The following is an 18,141-nucleotide window of genomic DNA, read 5'->3' on the forward strand; positions in this document are numbered from 1 at the left end:
TGGTGGGTAGCTATGTGTACAATTCCAGCCCCTAGAAAGAGGTGAAAATGAGTGTGCAAGCAACCCTTTTCCGGAACTTTTATCAACTCCAATCTCTTCAATTTATTCTAAACAGCTAAAGCAATTTTGTCTTATGAAAATGACCTACTTAACCACACCAAGAAATCTAACTCAGCAAACTGTGTTTCAAATGCATGTAAATAAAAACCATAATGTTGAAAGAAAGATAACAATACAAAGGAAGGAGGCCTTAGGCTCTCAGGTTGGGCCCAACCCCGAGAGCTATGGCTCCTTTAAGAACTCAGAACTGAACTCAAATCTGCCTGCTTTCCATTAAAAGATAATAATCGTAAGTCAAATGACATGCCAATGATGGCTACAAAAGAGCAAAATAGAGCTAGCAGCTCGTAATCCAGAATGTGCAACAAGGTTTCAAAAGTCCTTTTCGAAGGCTAAAGCCCTATCATTTATACATCTCGAGGCCCCAAGCTGGCCTCCTAAATCAGTGGGGCTTGGCTAACCAAACTAAGAGTGAACCACTGCTTCCTCAAAATCCGTTTGGCTGCCTGCTAGATCCAGCTGTGGTGGCTATCAGATCTCGGAGTTGGGGGTGAAAATCCCGAGGAAGGCCATTTAATGCTGTGGAAAATCCTCCTACGAGTCCTCAACCCCATCTTGGCTGTCTCCTAGCCCTCATCTGCGTCGTTTTGCTCCATTAAATGTCAAAAAACCTGAAATAAGCACGTGCTAGCCACCTAGGAATAGTGACTACCCTTATTCGTACAAATGACATAAATATACTAAAAAATGATGCATAAGTTATGAAAAATCAGGGGTTGAGCAAGGGTACTTAGGCCAAATGAGCCCAAAATGTTACCAAATTTGGGGCTCATCATCACCCCCCAGCTAAAATGATTGCTCATCCTTGAGCAACTAATCCAGCTCCTCGTCCTTCATTGCTTTCACTGCCACCCTCACATCCCAGGCTTCTGAAGTGGTCTCTTCCTCACTGGCATGGAACCCAACCTTCCTTTCCACCTCCTCCCACTGCTTTTTCTCTTCTTTTTCTGTGCTGCCTTCCATCAATCCTAACAGCAGAGGTGGGCTTAACTTGAGGCCAATCCAGCTAGCTTGAAGGTTCTGTATGGACTTTTTGTAGAGGGGCACCCGTGCTAGAGCTTCCCTCATTCGAGTTGGAGTATGGTATTCTCTGATTTTAAGGCTGTGGGACAAAGAGTTCCATTGGCGGGTGCAAGCATGAACACAGTTGTCCCCTAATAGTCGCTCCATATCCTCGAAATGTGCTCTAGCCTGTGCCTGCTGATCCATGTATTTCAATAAAGTTTTAGGGTTTGTGGCTAAGCGTTGGTGGGCTGATATCAACGCAGTCGAATCCCCTGGCTCTGCTCTGATCAGTAGTGGCTCATGTAATTCTCGGTCCATGACCTCCTTGACTTCTACTGCCCTCTTCTCTTCATGGTTCAACCATGAGGAAAATGCCATCAATTGCATATCCCCTACAATTGTGTTGGGATCCCATGTAGTCACGTTAGGAAGGGCCAAATTATGGAGATAGAACTCCGAGAGTTTGGCCTTATCCTCTCATGAGATGCTATTACATAATGCTGTGAACTGCTGTGGGTCTTGGAGTTGGGAGATACCCCTCTGTGCTAATGTGTTGATTTGAAATTGCAGCCATTGGTCTCGTAGGTACAGGCCATAGGATTTGGCCGACTGTCTGCATTGTATAGCATCCATGGCCCAATTGGCCATGCAAGCCAGCTGTGCCTCTTTTTGCTGCAACTGCTGTTTGAGGGCTTGTATCTCGATTTGTGCTTGCAGTTCCCCTTCCTGTAGATGCGAGGTTGACTCCCCAAGACCGACTTGCAGTCCTTCTCTTCCTTGATGTTCTACTGTAGTGTCCCCTGAGGATGTGCCCTTTTTCTTCTTTAGCTCCTGTAGCTGCAGTCTAAGTTTCTCGTTTTCTTCCTGTAGGAACACCTGCTGGCAGTTTGCCATGTGTTTAGCCATAGCTAATTCTTTTCATCCCTCCTTGAGTTGTTCCTCCAAGGGGCCTATATCTGCCACACCTTTTGATTTAGCTATTTTCATCCACGTGTGCGTTCTCACTCTTTCTTCCTCTAATGCAAAGAAAAGTGGCACAGTGAATTTCTGTGGTATAATTTTTCCAGCTTCTAAGAAGTTATAATATGAGCTCAGACTTGGCTGAGGACTAGGCTCCGGAATATGCTCTTTCTCTTCTTCTCTTGGCGGCTCTACTTCATCTTACCTAGGTGGTGATGAGGGTGCCTCTTCCTCCATTCTCTCTGTCTCCTTAAGCCGGGCTAAGGTTTCCTGTAGAGCGGCCTCAGCATCCTGTAGCCGGCCTTGTGAATCCAACCTGTCCATTCTTTCTTTCCACGTGGTTGTCCTTGGGCTCCCCCGCTCATAAGTGACTGATATTTTTGAGGGGGACCTCTCCCTGGGCGAAGTAGGGGCATCCTCTATAGTAATTGGGCTGCTGGATGGAGGCTGTGGCCTCCCTGTTTTGATTCTCACACTTCTCTGGGCTTTAAAATACAGAGGGATCTCCCTCTTTTGTTTTTCTTTCGGCTTTGGAGGTGTACTAAGGGCAGCCAGCACGGCGGCTGCCTCCCTTGCAAGAATTTCGGCTCTCTTTTCCTTTGGTTTTCCTTTCTCAGGGCTTCCTGTAGAAGGCCCTGTATCAGATGATTTCTGGCTTCCTGTAGAAGCCGGTTTTGGTTTTCCTGTAGAAACAGGTGGCACCGTTTTAGCTTGTTTGGCTGAGGGTGTTGTGCTTTTTGACTTTGCTGAAGCTGCTATCGAGGTGCCTTTACTGACGTGGACTGGCTCAGTCCTGTCCACCCTACTTTGTAATCTTTTCTCTCTGGGCGTCAATATGGATTTGTCATCCTTCTCTTTGGCAACCTTTTTCTCTTGTTTCCCCTTTTTATCTTTTTTCGGTGCTTTGGCCGTGGGTTCTTGGCCTTTTCCCTTCTTCTCTGTGGTTACTGACTCCTTCTCCTCGCTGCAGGAGGAACCAAGCTCTTCGGTCAACATTTTTATATCGCCATCCTTAGTCAGATTTTGGAAGGCTTCCCACGAGAGAGGGACTTTGTATGTGTGGAGTGCATCCTCCACGAGGAGCTTAATGAGCCCATGGTGGGCTACCTGGTCTGGCGTGCCTTCTTTTAACTTGGTGGCACACTCAGTCATAGACTGCAGTAGAAAGTAGGGAATACTTAGTTTGTTTTCTGCAGGTAGGTCCATCTGATGCCTTAATTCTGTGAGTAGCCGGAAATGGTACCCATATACAATGCTGAACCATCCTTCGCATGTGATGTATTTCATAATTTGGAGGCTGACCTCACTCCAAAGTGGTTGCAAGCTAGTTCTGCGAACCCCATTCTTATCCTCTGAGAATTGCTCCTCTGGTGGAAAGAACTCCTTTTTAGCCTTCTGGCCTAATTTCCTCTCCTCCTTGTCCCATGGTACCCCCATTGGGAGCTCAGTGACTCGGCTGATTAACTGTGGGGTGAGTCTGAGACTCAAACCCCTGAAATTGACGGTGGCCAGCGTTTTTGATTTTGGCTTCAGAGCTCGCAAGAACTCCTCTGCCACCTCATCATCATATCCTTGAAGTTTGTCGCAGAACGACATCCATCGCGCACGAGTGAACAGTTCTACCACCTCAGGGTTCTCCCTTACTTTCTTTACGTCGGTCGGTTCCTTTCTGATGAATCCATCGGGCATGGTGAAAACCTGCTATGTTAGCTGGAGGTGGCGGGTGCGTATCAAAAACTAGCCTTTTGGGACAGAGCGTAGAACTACACCTCTGCCACGCACACAATTCGCAAAGACTATCTACAGATGAGCCTTAACAGGGCTTAATTACAAATCACATCCTGTAGAAAACCCCACATATACTTCGACGACAATTCATGCAAAAGGAAGACAACACTTGCAAATTTTATGATCAGACTGTAGTTTTACGTTTTTGAGAACGTCGACTCCGCCACCCTCGAAACCAATTGCATGGGAGGAACAGGTTCAGGCTTACCTTTTCTAATTCGCCACCTTTGACGTGAAGAGACCAATTTTCCTCGTGGCAGTGAGCTTCCTGTAGCGTAGCTTTCCTGTAGAAGCAGCGCACGGGTTCTGGAGAGCACGGCAGTGGTTCTGCGCCTTCTGTGCCGCTACCAGATGTTCGAACAAGCCGAAGACTTGGAGTAACGAGCTTCAGAGAAATTCGGACGCTCACTCGACTTCAAAACAGCTGATGATAAATGTGTGTGGTGGCGATCTAGCCGATAGATTTGAATCCCGGCGGAATTCATGGCACGGGGGTGAGCTGTCCCTACCGGACCGTTGGACGACGTCACCTACTCATTCCACTGCGAGTTTCCCTGACTGCCGCATCATTCTCCGCAGATCTGTCGCCGTCATTTCTGTTAAAACGCCGCTTCTCCCTGACTGGACACTTCTCACGTGTCTATTCCTTGTTTTGCTTGCCACGACCGCCACTTTCCAAATCCGATTAGATCATCTGACTGATCGTCGTGGCCAATTGAATGGCCATTCGACTGCTCAACCCATTCATTCCCACACTTGCAAACATTTCATAGTATGATTCATGTAATTTGACGAAAGAAAGGGCGAGGCACTTACCTGTGTGGCCGCGACATGATTTTCAGGTTTCAGGACGATGGTGATTAGGTTTGCTCGTTGCTGCTTCATGCACAGGCACGGTGGTTCCTCTTCGCAGGCTGCTGATGATGAAGCTTGTGACTCGGCTGCGGGTGGTGCATGTGCCCGCTCTATGTGTTGCAGGCGCTTTGATGGTGTACACCCTAGCTAGATGAACTGCTACGGGATTCCTGTAGGATGTCCTGTAGCATTTTTTCTTCCTCGGGTGCATGCTGAGACAACGGAGACAGTGGCATCACAGTCACGATCGTAGGGACCTCGGATGGCTTTGATAAGTATTCATGGTATCTCTGCATTTTTTCCCATTCGAGAAGCGCTTCCTCTGATAATTCAATGGTATGTTTTGACTGTGTAGGTATTTTCATTGCATGGCAACTGGGGTGGTAGAAGGAGGCGACAACAGTGTGTGATGGAGAAAATAGTGGCTTGCATGCCTCCATGCTGGACCTCGGTCGTTAGATCTACCCACACAATTAGTTCTGGGCTGTCCAAAACTTCTACAGGAAGTTTCCTGTAGAAATACAGAACTTCCTGTAGAAAGTCTGTAGCTTCCTGTAGAAGACAAAATTGTGATCAAATCGTGCCCAGACCTTGGAGAAGATGAGTGTTTTCGGAGGGGGTGCTAGTGAGGTCACCTGGTAGCATAATAAGGACCCTTGTCTTTGAGTTGAGGGACCTCTTTTCCTTCATAGAATACCTGCAACCTGCATGCATTGCCACATTGTGAACTTGCTGTCCCTGTTTTTTTTTTTTTTTTTTTGAAAGACAGCAGGGGCGCCTCCACGAGGTTTTCACCCTTACCATCTGCCTTGAGCGCCTCAAAGAGGTTTTCACTCAAGGGTCTTTTTTCAACCATTTTCAGAAAGATAGTAGGGACGCCTCAATGAGGTTTTCACCCCTACCATCTGCCTTGGGAGCCTCAGAAAGGTTTTCACCCAAGGATCTTTATTTATTTATTTATTTATTTTAGATTTTCAAGGTATGCCCAAAACAGAGGCAGAACCCTGATCTATGACCAGCACTGATTTTTCCACAGTTTTGATGAATTCTTGTCTTGAGAGAGGTTTCCGGTAGATCTTTAGTTGATGCCCATTGACAAGCATAGGGATGGCATCCTCATCAATGGTCCGAATAAGAACAGATCCATTCATGGAAAATTTTAGGGGCTAATGTTCGCCCAGTGGGCTAATTTTCCATGATTTTTCCAAAAAAAAGATTCACCAATTTCCAATTTTATAAAAGACGATTCGCCCAAATTTTAGAATATAAAATTATTTTACCTTAAAAATCGCCAACATTATAGAGAGACTATATATAAAATAATTATAAATTTGATTAATTTTACAAATATATCAATAAACATTTATAATTTGCATATTAGGGATTAGTGAGATTCGCCAATGTTTTAAACTTCAAGAAAATTTTCCATCCTTAAAATTTTCCTTGGATCCATTGTCATTACATTTTTCCACTGCATATGGTCCCAGCCATCTGGTTCTCAGCTTCCCCTTGAAATCTTTATGCCTGGAATCATACAACAGTGCCCAATCTCCCGGCTGAAATTGCTTGTCATTAAGGTGTTGGTCATGCCACACCTTCCTCTGAAGTTGAACCACTTCTGAGTGAAGAAGGGTCTGCATTCTGTGCTCATCCAATCCATTCAGCTGCAATAACCTTTCTTTTTGGGCATGGCTGAGATCCAGGTCCAGCTGAGCTGCCATCCTCAAAGTGTTGTACTCGAATTCAATTGACAGCGGAGCTCTCTTCCCATAGACCAGATCATAAGGTGTGAAGCTGTTTGTGGTCTTCCAAGTGGTGTTGTAAGCCCATGTGGCCTCAACCAGGTGGTCTGCCCAATCTTTTCTACTGCTGCTCACCACCTTAGTCAAGATCCCTTCCAATGCTCTATTGGTGACTTCCACCTGCCCATTTGCTTGAGGATGATAGGGGGTGGAAGTCCTATGCTTGATTTTGTGATGAGCTAGCAGGTCTTCAATTAAGTTGGAGGTGAACTGGCTTCCTTGATCGGTGACTAGCTCTCTTGGGTAGCGAAATTTGTAGAAGATGTTTTCTCTTAAGAACTCGGCCACCTTTTCTTCTGTCGTTGCTTTGATTGCCTTGGTTTCTGCCCACTTGGTCAGGTAGTCTGTGCACACAATGATGTAAGACCTCTGCCTTGAAGGAGGATTGATTGGACCCACAAAATCCATATCCCACTTCTCAAATGGCTCAAGAGTCACTTGAGGTTGGAGAGGCATTTCATCCCTTGGAGTCGGTTTCCCCATCCTTTGGCATCGGTCACATTGACTGATATATCTTCTGACATCTTGATGAAGCATGGGCCAATAGTAGCCTGCCTGCAGGATTTTGAAGGCAGTCCTCTTTGCTGCAAAATGTCCTCCACAAGGCCCGTTATGACAGGTGAGGAGGATATCAAAGACTTCCTCCTCCCTTACACAATGCCTTAAGATCTGATCAGGGCCAAGCTTGAACAAGTTGCCCCCGATCCAAGTGAATGAGGCACTCTTTCTGATGATTCTGCTCTTTTCTCTTGAGGATAAGTGCGGAGGGAACTGTGTTGAAACAAGGTAGTTTGCTATATCAGCAAACCATGGAGAGAGTACTGAAATAGCAAACAGATGTTCATCGGGCATCTGGTCATCCACTGTTCCATCCTCATCTGCAGGTAAATCCAATCTAGACAAAAAGTCAGCAACAACATTCTCTTTACCTGGCTTGTCAACGATAGTCAAATCAAACTGCTGCAACAAAAGTAACCATCTAATAATACGAGCATTCACATCTGGTTTATTCATTAAATATCTAATTTCAGCATGATCAGTATGTACAAATGTTTGATAGCCAGTGATATAATGTCGGAACTTGTTCAGTGCATGGACCACGGCCAAGAATTCTTTCTCAGTTACAGTGTAATTCAGTTCCGCCTTGGATAAGTTTTTGCTGACAAAATAGATGGCATATGGAAGTTTTTGTTCAACTTGTCCTAAGGATGCCCATTTGGCTTTGTTTGAGGCATCAGTGTGGATGTGGAAAGGTAGGGCCCAGTTTGGACCTCTCAAGATTGGGGCAGACACCAAATTGTCCTTTAATTCATTCAGAGCCTTCTGACAACCGTCAGTCCATTTAAACTCAACATCTTTTGCCAAGAGGATAAACAATGGCGAGGCCAGCTTGCTGAAGTCTTTAATGAATCTCCTATAATACCCTGCTAATCCTAAGAAACTTCAAACATCTCTTACCTTCTGAGGAGGTGGAACCTTCTTGATGAGAGCATTTCGTTAGGATCCACCTGTAACCCTTGGCAAGAAATGGTATGGCCTAGCACGGTCCCTTCAGTCATCAAGAATTCACACTTTTCAGGACTAAGGGACAGGTTCATCTCAATGCACTTGGTGAGGACTTTTCCCAGATTGGACAATGCTTCCTGGAAGTTGGACCCATAAGGAGTGAAGTCATCCATATAGATTTCCACCAAGTCATGGACCAGCTCAGATAAGATGCTCAATACGGCTCTCTGGAAGGTGGCAGGAGCATTGCATAGTCCAAAGGGAAGAACTCAGTAAGCAAAGGTACCCCAAGGACAAGTGAAGGTGGTCTTATATTGGTCTTCCGGGCTGATTTGGATCTGGTTATACCCGCTAAACCCATCCAAGAAAGAGAAAAACTTCTTTCCTGGAAGTCCATCCAACACTTGATCTATGAAAGAGGAAAATGGTCTTTCTTGGTAGCTTTGTTCAGTTCTTGGTAGTCCACACAGATTGTCCACTTCCCATTTTTCTTGGGAACCAACACCAAAGGGGACACCCATTCGCTATCTGAGATGGGGTAAATGAATCCGGCATCTAACAGTTTTTGTAATTCCTCCTTGACGATGTCCTTAAGGGCTGGATTCATTCTCCTTTGGGGTTGCCTAACCGGTTTACAGCCTTCTTTGATGTAGATGTGATGGGTACAGACGAAGGATGAACTCCTTTCATCTCCTTATAACTCCAAGCAAAAGCATCTAGATGGCTGGCCAACAGACTACACAGCTCCTTTTCCTGGGAAGGAGATAGGGAGGAGCTGACCTTTAATGTTCTCTCAGGATAGAACTCCACATTTTTGACTCTGGGAGTGACAGGGTCGGTCACACAAAGGTCCAGTAAGGTGCTGGCTTGGGCATCCTCCACCAATTCTTCTAAGGACATGTTGTGGTCACCAACAACCCCCCTCTTTGTTTGATATTAGCAATAACATCAAGCAAAGGGGGACCCTTAAGAAAAAATCCCGAAAATATTTTTATCAAAATTTTTGTATTTAACTCCCTAAAAGCTATATCGCATCGCAAAGAGAGAGTGAAGCGTTTTCCTATGCGCATAAATAAGCTACAAAGAAGCGATGCGAAATTCATCGCATCACATATTTTGAAAGCGCCCTTAAAAGAAAACAAAAAGGAATCGCCGATGGCCGATATGCGACGTCGCATATCGTAACGTCGCATAAGCAGCGCACAATGATCAAATGAAAAATGCGATATTGCGATCTGCGATATTACAACCTGCGATTTTGCGATTTGCGATCTACGACAAATGAGACTATCAAATTGCTACGATGCGAATCGCAGAAAACCACTCATCGCAAAGTTTCTTCGGCATGATCTGTAAACCCAAAATTGAGCGCGCACCTTAAGGGAAATTAATGATTGCACGCCTGAGTATCCAAAGATGATCATGTTGTGTTTTTCGAAGAGTCAAGTCATTATGAGTGTCATGATTATGCATTCATTAGAACTTAAAGCTTTCATGTCAATCTTTTCATCAATTCTCTTTTCCTTTGCGTGAACCGTAAGGCAGCAACTAATATAAATCTATATGCAGGAAACATCTAAGGAAAAGGGGAAAGCGCCAATACTAGAAGAACAGAGAGGAGATGCCTTCGCAAATGGATGTCGCATGCAGCAGGGCTGCGGATTCAAGAGTATCACTCAACAGACACTGATGAAAATAAACTATCCAAGACTCAGAGTCAAAGGCGCACCAAGGCAGCATGTTTGCAAAAGATCCTGAAGCTCAAATTGGATAAAGCAAAAAGAAAAATGCTGAAGAGGGAGGACTCTCCAGAAAAGCCTGGAACAAAGAACGGAAGATTGTCCAGGCAATGGAATCCCTAACTCATTGAGTCATTCGCACGGCCGGAAACCGAAATAGCAACAGCACAATTAGTTTGAAAGAAATCTGGGTTATACTAAGTATACACACAGCAAATACACCCAGCCAGAGGAAGATTTTAAAAAATATCTTCTAGTTTGTCAGAAAGAGGTGCCAGCTTTTGTTATTTCTACTTTTATCGCTCGATCAAAGGAAAAAGACAACCAACCGACTCTTTCCAGGCGAACCTTGCATTGCTTACAGCACTAAGGAGCAGATACAGAAACAGTTAGAAATTAGATTCAATTTTTAGAAATAAATTTGTTTTAGTAAAAGGGCGGTCATTTGAAGCCGTTTCCTAAATTTGTGTAATTAAGATTAGTTAGTTAGTAGTATTTAACCCTTCTCATGGCATTTGGAGAAGGGTCCGGAAATTTGTAAAAAAACTTGTCCTCAAAACATGCACTTTTGCACCCTCGGAGGGGGTTTTTGATGAATGGATGGATCGAGATTTATTTATGTTTGCATTTTAATGTCTACTACTGATGTTGCACTTCTGTACTCTTAGTAGATGTTAGAAGTAAGTAGACATAAATCGTTATTGCTTGAAGTTTGTGAGTGAAACCAGTCATAAATGGTACTTTTATCTCTTGATTAATTTCTGCTCATATTCTTAGAGTGATATACAGCTGAGTTGTTTATATGTTAATGTATGAATGTGTGGGTTACCATTTGGCACTTTTGTACGGTGGAGTCATTTGTTTGTGCTTGACATATGAATAACTGATTATGCGATATGCTGTTCACAACTGTTTTGCCTAACTTCTTATGCAGAATGGTTTATCTTAATTGATTTATATTGTTATGATAGCTGAATAATCTTTATTACCAGTTGTTGTATGAAATCTTTTTAGATCGCATAATGAAAGAATTTTACCATGGGTTAGTATAGATTAGATGTGCTGTTTTTGTTAGATTACAGTAGCATAGAGTCAGTTTAGAGTCTAGAATTAAATTAGCTTAAAATTACCTTTAGATTATTATCGTCAAAATCTACACACACACACACATCCTTTAGATTGGGAAGCTAGTCCCATTATCCCCAGTCAGACCCGCTACACCAAACGGGCAAGGAGCCGCCAACCAGGTTCCCGACCGGGTGGGTATCCCCCTTGTTGTTGACCCGATTTTGGGGCCCTCAACATATTTGGCGCTAGAAGGAGGGCACGAACTATGAATGGCAACTAAGTCAAAATCTAAATGACATTCTGAGAGTAAATCACCCTCATCAACTCCCCCGACTTCTCCAGTACGGTTAAATCCGGAGTTAGAAGTCGCTCGAGTATCCACCGCTGCTACCTACTCTAATATATCAGACCAACTCATTATTGAACCCCCTGAAATTCAAGCTTTGATTCGTAAACTCCAGGGATTCTCTATTTTTTCTCATAGGTCTGATAAATCTAACAGCAGAGTGACTTCGCAGTATAATCCTGCTCATCCTCTGACCAGATTGAAAAGTGAAAAATTTGGTATTCAACCAAGTGAACTCCCTCTCCCTACTAGGAAAAGAGCAAGGAAAGCACCACCAGAGTCTGACTGTGAGACTCTTTCATCCACTTCATCCATTTCAACACCCTCACCGCGAAGTCAACCACCCACATCCTCATCCCAAATCACTCATCCATCTTCCACAACCCTTTCTCTTCAATCATCAAAGATCATAATATCTTCATCTTCTCAGCATCAGGGATTATCTTCTGCACTTTCATTAACTAGCAGGTCTACGATGGCCCAGTCTCCATGGAACAATCCTGGGGCGGTTTTAATGCCTCCACCCCTGAGCCCAATACCGGCCCATCCTGAGAAATGGCTACCTAAATTCAATCCAGAAACAGGCATGCTAGCTGAAGAGCATATCAATAATTTCATGCTTTCTGTTAATCTCAACAGAGTTACTAACGAAGATGTTGTCTTCCGACTTTTTCCTTATACAATGCAAGGAACAGCCAGGTCATGGTACTTTTCGTTACCTTCCGGGTCCATCACAAGTTGGGACATCTTTCAAAGTCAATTCCTCACCAAGTTTGGCGATGATAGATCAACAGCGACGTTGATCAATGACCTATCTAATCTTAAAGCTGAGGCTAGAGAACCCATTAAAGATTTCAATTTACGGTTCAATAAGATCCTCAACAAAATTCCCGCTGCTTCTCAACCCAGCGAGGAAGTAAGATGTGAATGGTACATCATGGCCTTACCATCAAACTTGGCTATCTTCGTAGATAGGGCAAACAAGACGACCTTAGTTGAAAACTTAACTGAGGCGTTAGCAGTAGAAAAATGCGTAGTTGCCCTAGAAAAGAGATCTGCAATAGAAGAACGCAAATCTAAGAAAATCTCTTTCAAAGAAGACACCAAGAAGAAGCAAACGAAAGATCCTTTCGATATGGAAGGATTACAAAAGGTGTTAAAGGCCATGTCCAATGAGATGATTGATATAAGAAAACAAGTAGCAGAAACTTCTTCAAAAAAGCCCTACAGATCTTTTAAAAGAAACCCTCCCATGGAGGTGAAACCACCCAATGCTGTCTCAAACGTCGAATCTGAAGAAGAAGAAGAAGAAGAGAATACCACTGAAGCGCAGATCGATGATGAAGAAGTTGTGGAACTACAAGGAATGTGGGATTTCATCCTCCCACAAGAAGAGGATCAAGAAGCATTTCCGGTTAGCACACGAAGCAAAAATCAACTTGATCCTCCCCAAACTACCCCTAAACAGAAGGGCGCAAGCCTTGCAACAAAAGATAAGGTCGCATCAAAGAAAACAACTGCTAGAGAGACCCAATTTAGCCCAGTCCAATCAGATCAAGAACCTCCATCAAGAAGACTGATAGTGTCGGATAAAATGGAGTATAACATTATCGATGACATGAAAAAGACTAGGGCTAATATCACTCTTTACGAATTGAGCAAATTGAAACATCAACAGAAAATAATGATGAAAGAATTACATGTTGTGCCTACTACATCTCTACCTACAGCTGTAGCTTCCCACAACATGGGAAGACCTCCAACCAACATGATCAATAAGATTGATCCGAATGACATTGCCTTGATTGGAGGAAGGTCAAGATCCCATACTCCTCCTTTTCTTCTCACTTATGAAATTTTCAATAAAAACGTGCACAATTGCTTGGTTGATTCTGGTGCTTCAACGAATATTCTACCCAGATCAATATGTGCCAAATTGAATGTTCAGCCTCAGAAATCCGCAGTGCGCATAGTTCAACTTGATCGATCTCAAGTCGAAGTGATTGGTGAACTTAACCAGGTGACCATAAGATTGTCGTCTAACCCGAAAGTATGCCAGGTTATCGACATTCTAGTAGCTGATATCCCTGAATTTTATGGTTTAATTCTTAGCAGGGATTGGTCCGAAAAACTCCACGAATATTTCTCAACCGACTGGTCGCACATGTGGTTACCCTACAACGGTAAACCCAATCAAATAAAGGTTGAACGAGAGTTGCACCAAAAGTACATAGTGACAGAATTGGAAGGAGAGAACGAAGCAATAGCATACAACAACAGTATCATAGGCAATTACTTGGTAGATTCTTTCCTCGACAATTACAATGCTCACACCTCACCTTACTTAGAAAATTCAGTTGTGTCCCAAGTTGAAAATTTTTCCCAAACTGATGATTCAAAGTGTTTTAATTTTTTAGATAACTCTATAAATACATCTTTATTTTGGAAATTATATTTTGATGGCTCTAAATCTAACGAGGGAGCAGGAGCAGGATGCGTTCTGATTAACCCAGATGGGAACAAGATCATGCTTACATGCAGACTTGAGTTCGATTGCACAAACAATATAGCAGAGTACGAAGCCTTGGTGCAAGGCCTATACAAAGAAATCGAGTTGAATGTTAAGTATCTTCAAGTCTTTGGAGATTTCGAAATTGTCGTCAAACAGGTACGTAACACCATACATTGCCTGTCAAGTCATTTAAAGCACTATCAATCTTTAGTACAAGATCTGACTTCACATTTCATAGCATTCAATATTTCGTCAATCCCAAGACTCCAAAATGCGAGCGCAGACCTGTTAGCTAACATAGCCTCTAGACTTATTCCCTCCGAAGATTTTAGTCCCGATAGGTTTTCAATAGAATTAATCTTTAGACCATCCATCCCTGACAACATCACCAACTGGAGAGTATTCAACGACGATCCAGACATTGTAAATTTCCTCACTTCTGAAGGATCCTACTCAAATCAAATAATTGACGAAGACCATCATGATCACCAAATTCAGCAAAATAGCACTGATAATGCTATACCTAAATCGGTGGTTAAGTTAGAAGATTTATATGATTTGAAAAGTAGGTTTAAAAGGTCTGCCAATTCTAAACTCTACAGTTCAACTCTGAACTATGAATTAGTGAACCTAGGAACCAATCAGAAGCTGCAAAACGTTAATGTAGGCCACGGCCTAGCCCTTGAAGAAAAATCAGCATATATCCATCTTCTGAGACAATACAAAAACGTTTTTGCATGGAATTACGATGAGTTGAAGACATACAACACTTCTATCATTCAACACACTATCCCTATGATTGACAATGAGAAACCTGTCCAGCAGAAGCTCAGAAAAATCCACCCCAACTTAGAAAATCAGATAAAGACTGAGCTAAATAAATTGTTGACAGCCAGAATAATTTTCCCCGTCAGACACTCCAAATGGGTATCCAATATGGTGCCCGTTAGAAAGAAAAACGAAGATATCAGGATTTGTATTGATTTCCGGAATCTCAACAAAGCCTGTCAGAAAGATAATTTTCCCCTCCCACCTATGGAGCAAATACTACAGGCAGTAGCGGGCTCAGAATTAATGTCTTTCCTGGATGGATTTTCAGGATACAATCAAGTGCTGGTACATCCCGATGATCAGTTGAAAACCACATTCCGAACCAAATGGGGCACATACGCGTATCGGAAGATTCCATTTTGGTCTAATCAATGCCGGCGCTACCTTTCAGAGAGCCATGGACATCGCGTTTAAAGGCTTAGTCAATAGATCGGTAGTGATTTACCTGGATGATATAACAGTGTACTCCAAGAAGTGAAGTGACCATCTCAAAGATTTGAAACAAATCTTTCAAAGGTGCTTAAGGTATGGGATTTCACTTAACCCAAAGAAATCTTTTTTCGCATTAAGTGAAGGGAAACTGCTTGGATTCATAGTGTCGAAATCTGGTATTCACATTGAACCTGACAGAATCAAAGAAATTTCCGAAATATCCATACCCCATAACAAAAAGGCCATGCAATCTTTCCTTGGGCAGATCAATTTTGTAAAAAGGTTTGTCCCAGATTTTTCACGTATTATTTCTCCTTTACAAAATATGATAAAAAATAATTCAAATTTTAAATGGGGTCAAGATGAGCACGAAGCATTCAACTTGATCAAACAAGCTATCATCAACGCTCCATCTTTAGTTACCCCAAATTTTTCAGAATCTTTCATCTTATACACTTTTGCCTCAGAGAAATCTTATGCCGCGATTTTAACTCAAGTAAATCAAGAGAAGGCAGAAGCTCCAATCGCATTCTTTAGCTCGAACTTACAAGGTGCTGAACTCAATTATTCAGACGTGGAGAAACAGGCATATGCCATTTTCAAAGCGATCAAAAATTTCAAACCTTTCTTACATAAAGTCCATACTAAAGTCGTAGTACCGTTTCCAGCGGTAAGAAACCTTTTGGTACAGAAGGACGTGGGCAAAAAGAGAGCAAATTGGATTACGGCTTTACAAGAATACGATCTTGAGATCAAACCAGCAAACATCGTAAGAGGTCAAGGCTTCTGCAAGATGTTAGCTGGAGTGTCGCAAATTCCTGAGAACTCATCTGAAGAGGTACACACGTATGAGGTAAGCCTAAACGACGTAGAATCATTATATGAGGACACCATTTATTATCTTAAGAACGAGTATGCTCCATCACACCTGGATCACACCAAGAAAAGAGCTCTGAGGTTGAAAGCTAAACAATACCAGCTCATAAATGATGTTCTGTTTAAAAGGAATTACGATTCTGTACTTCTTAGGTGTCTTGAGAAAATTGAAGCCGAAAAGGTTTTGCAGGAACTCCACGATGGACCAGCAGGTGGACACTATGTTGGAGAAGCTACTGCGCATAAGATATTACGTGCAGGATATTATTGGCCCACGTTGTTCAAAGACTCATACAATTACGTAAGGAAATGCCAAATCTGCCAGACTGCTGCAGGGAAACAAAGGAAATCGTCCATGCCACTACAGCCGGTTAACATCGAGCAACCATTCAGCCAATGGGGCTTGGACATAATAGGTGAGATAGTTCCTCACTCTTCTAAGCAGCATAGGTATATCCTCACGGCAACAGATTATTTTACTAAATGGGTAGAAGCAGTTCCTCTCAAGACAGTTAATTCTGAAAACATTATTGAATTCATAGATCAATTTATCATCACTAGGTTTGGATTGCCAATGGCCTTAATGTTTGATAATGCATCATACTTTTCTGGAAATAAAATGACTGAGTTTGCACTAAAAAGAGGGTTCAAACTGAAATATTCTGCCAATTACTATCCGCAAGGTAATGGGCTGGCTGAATCGACAAACAAAAACCTAATCAGGATTATCAAAAGAACAGTCGACCAAAACCAAAAGAATTGGCACAAAGCGCTGGTAAATTCTTTATAGGCAGATAGAATCACGAAGAAAGCTTCAATCGGCACTTCTCCCTTTAATTTAGTTTATGGGAAAGAAGTGGTTCTTCCAACTCACTTAGTCATTCCCTCTTTGTCTTTAGTGCAACACATCGATGAAGTATCTACTTCCTGTTTACAACTGAGACAAATGGAGATAATCAAACTAGAAGAATGCCGAGAACAAGCTAAGAAAACCCATGCTCATCACCAAGCGCTAATAAAATCCTCTTTTGACTCAAGCATCATAACCAGAAAGAACTTTCAGATGGAAGATTTAGTTTTGAAATGGGATAAGTCTCATGAAGAAAAGGGCAAACATACGAAATTTCAGAAGCTGTGGCTTGGTCCTTTTCAGATTGTAGAAGTCATAGGCCCATCGACGTTTGTGTTGCAGGATTTGGCAGGTAGAAGAGATACTTTTCCTGTGAATGGACAGATTCTTAAAAAGTATTTTCCATAGAAGATCATTCTTCTATTTTTTGTAGGATAGTTTTAGTTTCTCTTATTTAGTTTTTTTTTTCTTTTATAAATAAAACCGGTTGTAAATGATCATTGAAAAGGATTCATGAAAGAGCACACCAACTCTCTATCAGATTTTGATTTCACTTGTACAAATAGCAAAATTTTTCGAAAAATCTGATTTTTATTATTGACAAATAGAGTTAACTTTAACCTGAATATGATATTAGTTTCAACCTCTCAAAAAACTTTGATGAAAGCAACCTTTGGTAAAAAATTGTTTTATGCCAGCACAATGAAAGGTATCATCAATAATAAAATAAATATTCTCTGTAAAGCTGTTGTTTTCAAACTCTATTATTGTCGTCCAGAGCTTTCTTAAGGAAAAACAATGACTTCCTCCCTGCTAAAGGAAACCGCAGCATTCAGAGAAACAATCCGAGAAAACACTATATCTCAAAGAATAAGAGGTCTCATCACGAGCCGGCTTATTATGATCACAAATATTATAACTTGCTGACTTTGCCAATACTGTCTATCAAAACAGGGCAACGACTCAAGATTGTTGCAATCAAAAGACAAGGGGTCTCATCACGAGCCAGCTTGTTCAGAAAAAGTGTAAATCAAGTGAATGACTGTGTCATAATTTGGCCACCAAACCAAGACATTGTTCTCTAGAGAATAAAAAAAAAAAAAAAAGTGTCAAAAAGGATTTTTCTCTGAAATGTTGTAAATAACCTCAATAGGAAAAAGGATCATTGCTGGATAACATGGTAACCCTGTCGAGGCTATGGACGCTTGCAGGCAGCAGAGGCTCTACCTACGACAAATGAGCATATTTTAAAGCCAGTACGCAGAGAAGACCTTATTTTATCTTTAAAAAGGACCAAGTAATGTCTGATATGAATGCAAGAACTAAGCCTAAGGAAGCAGACAATTAGAATAAAAGAAAGGTTGAGACAAAGTATCATTGACAGGATAAGGGGTAATCTACTCTATCTGTCCATAACAAAATTTAGACATATGAAAATTTTTCTGTTTCGA

The sequence above is a fragment of the Pinus tabuliformis genome, chromosome 1_2 (genome assembly GCF_031772625.1).
Source record: "Pinus tabuliformis cultivar Carrire ecotype Pingquan chromosome 1_2, CPIR1, whole genome shotgun sequence".
In the NCBI taxonomy this organism is placed as follows: Eukaryota; Viridiplantae; Streptophyta; class Pinopsida; order Pinales; family Pinaceae; genus Pinus; species Pinus tabuliformis.